The sequence below is a fragment of the Thamnophis elegans genome, chromosome 1 (assembly GCF_009769535.1).
Source record: "Thamnophis elegans isolate rThaEle1 chromosome 1, rThaEle1.pri, whole genome shotgun sequence".
Lineage (NCBI taxonomy): Eukaryota > Metazoa > Chordata > Lepidosauria > Squamata > Colubridae > Thamnophis > Thamnophis elegans.
In genome coordinates, this window is record NC_045541.1 from 63,770,130 (window position 1) to 63,773,469 (window position 3,340).

The following is a 3,340-nucleotide window of genomic DNA, read 5'->3' on the forward strand; positions in this document are numbered from 1 at the left end:
TCGCCCTTAAAAACTAACACGATCCTTTTAAGCAGAAAGGCGGCTTTCCCCCCAAATGTCGCCTTCTCCAGACTGCAACTGCCATCCCTAAGTCAACATGATCGGCGAGATCATTTCTTTGTACTCCAAAATTTCTGGCGGGTACCTTGTTGGAGAAAGCCGCTCTAAATCAGCTTCAATGGGAGGGAGGGAGGGAGGGAGGGGATCGCCTAAAACGTTAGCAGCCCGGGAAATGGGGCGGGGCTTTGAAGGCACTTTTCGGGGAAGGTAGCTCAAGCAAATCTTAGGGGGTCACTCTTGTTCAGCAAACTGCGGGGTCTACAAGTGTGAGCGTGTGAGTTGAGACATCATTTGATTTTATACTTATTTAGAAAACTCCGCTTCCCAGTAATCAGCTTGCAGGGTCTCCAAAGATTTTACACCTAGAGACCGGATCTGTCTTTTCACTCATAGGGGGCGTGGTTTACCTTTCCCTCCCTAATTAGGGTTACCCGCGATCAGAGGCGTGGGGGGGGGGGGAGAAGTAAGCTCTTGATTGCTCTGCTTGGTGTAAAGATGCCTGCTTGGATTCAACGCCCCAGAAGCACACTGGAGGGCACCCGGCATGTTGACCGGAGGATCAATCGCCTGGAGTGTGAACCCACGAATGTTACCAGCCGGATCCAGCCGGGACCGCGTGGACGCTGAGCCGAAAGCACGAGGCTGAGCCTCTTCCAAAATCTACCTTTCTGTTCTTCCTTCCGACAACTGCTGGATTTGAAAAATAAGGAAATAGCGCCCCCTGGGCTGCATGTTCTTTGCGGGGAGGCCTCCGCCGATGGCCTTTAGGCATGCCAGGTCAGGGCGTTAGCCCGCATCTTGCCTCGTTGCTAAGCGCCACCGTCGATTCGCGTCAGAACCAGACAGAGGCCCTCCATCCATAGCCCTGGCTCTCTTGAATGCTGAATGTCAGACTTCAGGGAATTGCAAAGCTCCCCCCAAAAGGTAGGACTGAGGCAGGGTTCTTTGGGAATATAGTTGGGATTTTGAAAGGAAGCAACCGGTGCTGTCACAAAATGCATGCCATGATAAAAACGACCGAGAGCCAGACAGCAATAAAATTATGAATGTGCCACCATGACCGGGGGGGGGGGGGGGGATTCCAGAAAGATCAGAGAGTAGGGATACAAACCTGTGGGCACACTGTAACCGCTGGCAAGTTGAGGATCCAGAATCTGGGTGTAAGGTTACTATTTTCCTGAATTTTGAATAAACATCTCCTTGGTTTACTTTTGGGGAAATGCATTTTCAAGCTGTGTTACCCTTGAGGAAATTTGAATGGGGGGGTGAAATCAGCCAGGGCTAGACACTTAGAATAGCTGAAATTATTTTTATATGGCTGGGAACAGAGTCGCCACATTGGGTGCTCTCCGGGGCCTGGGAATGATAGCAGAGTACAGTTAGAGGCTACTACCACATAGGGTACATCAGCTCACACTGTAGGATCAAAGTGCCTTGGCCGATGACGAGGAGTTACATTGGCAGAGATTTCTTGATGGCCCAACCACCTGGTTTAGCTTCCCAGTTTACTTGCAGTTCAACCCTTCTGAACTTGAATCCTGGTTTGTCTCCCCAGATGCAGTAACTTACCATATTTTTCGGAGTATAAGATGCACCAGAGTATAAGACGCACCAAGGTTTTGAAGAGGCAATTTTTTTTTTAAAAGTAGGTAGGTAGATAGAGGGATAGAGAAAGAGAGAGAGAGAAATACAGTAGGTAGGTCAGGAGAGAAAGGGAGAGAGTAGGTAGGTAGATAGAGGGATATATATATAGAGAGAAATACAGTAGGTAGGTAGGGAGAGAGAGAGAGTAGGTAGATAGGTAGGTAGATTTTCCAGGTGTATTTATCCACGTGCTGGAGAAGGAAGTCAACCTGCAGCACCCAAGACTTGTTTCTGCTGGCACAGCACTTGATCAATGTAATTCTCATCAATCTGTTAAAGAGCTTTCCAAAAGGAAAAAAAAAACTTTTTGCACTCTGCAAACCTCCCCAAAATGGCCCATTTTTCACAAAAACGGGCCCATTTTTTCAAATAAAAGGTATGAATAGCCTTGGGGGGGCTTGCAGAGCGCTCCTGGGGGTGTGGGGGGGGGCAAAAATGAGCAAAAAACAGCCTGTTTTTCACAAAAACGGCCCTGTTTTTTGTCAAAAAATTGCATGCATAGCCTTATGGAGGCTTATAGAGTGCTGCGGGGGGGGGGGGCCAAAAATGGCCCATTTTTTGCTCATTTCTGCCCTCCCCAGCCTCCAGGAGCTCTCTGAAAGCCTTCATAAGGCTATGCATGGCCATTTTTTGAAGGGGTGGGGCTTCGGGAGGCAAAAAATGCTGTATTCGATGTATAAAACGCACCCAGATTTTGAGCCTCTTTTTTGAGGAAAAAAGGTGCGACTTATACTTCAAAAAATGCGGTACATGTAAGAGCCAGTTCAGAGAGAAAAGAGGATCCAGGCCTAGATAGCTAAGGAAAAGAAAGTAGTCTATTGTGCCATTGCTATCTCCATCAAATGCTAGCCAAGTAAAATCCCAGGGGATTGTTGCAGAACCTGAAAGCCTTTTCTCTGTCCCTTCAGTTCTACACATCTCCTGGCTGTTTCAGTTTCCTCTGTCTTTTCCATTTGCCTTTGGCTGGCTTTTAGGTCCCCTTCTGGGCACCAGTTTTCAAAATAAGGACCCCAGGGATGGCTTAATCTGATCTCCAGTGCAAAAAAAGCTGCTCTCCTGATAGAAAACTCCCCCCACTTCTAGTTTTGCTGCAGGATCTTCAAGGGTGCCAAGAAGTGACCGAATGCCACAGACAATGGGAGTGCCTTAACACTTCCTGCTGGCTGAAGTATGACCCTTAAGAGCACACACGCCACACACCTCCAGTCAATGAGCTCCAAGTTCTACATGCAAGCTCAGATTTCACGTGGGTTCTTCTGCCATCTTCCTCTTCCATTTCTGCCAACAGAGAGAGAGAGCTTGGGCAATTTGCTTGAAACTTAAGCTTCAACCTCTGATGCTGGGCGTCCTACAGAAGGGGTGGCCCTGCTGTTCTCACTAGAAAGGGACTTTCTTTCTCCCAAGCAGCTCATCATTTCCTCTACCGAAGCTATTCAGTTGTACTGGATGCACACAGATGGTACAGAGGTGCTGATCCTAAGTTGTAGAAGGTTGATACAAGCCTGCCAGACAGACCCTAGCCTAGTGGGACTGTGATAGAGCAAAGAAGCAAAGAGGCAGATTGGGAATAAAGGTGCCTACTTTATTCTTTTTTCCTTATTTATAAGGGAAACTTGCCCTTCATATCAATAAGAAA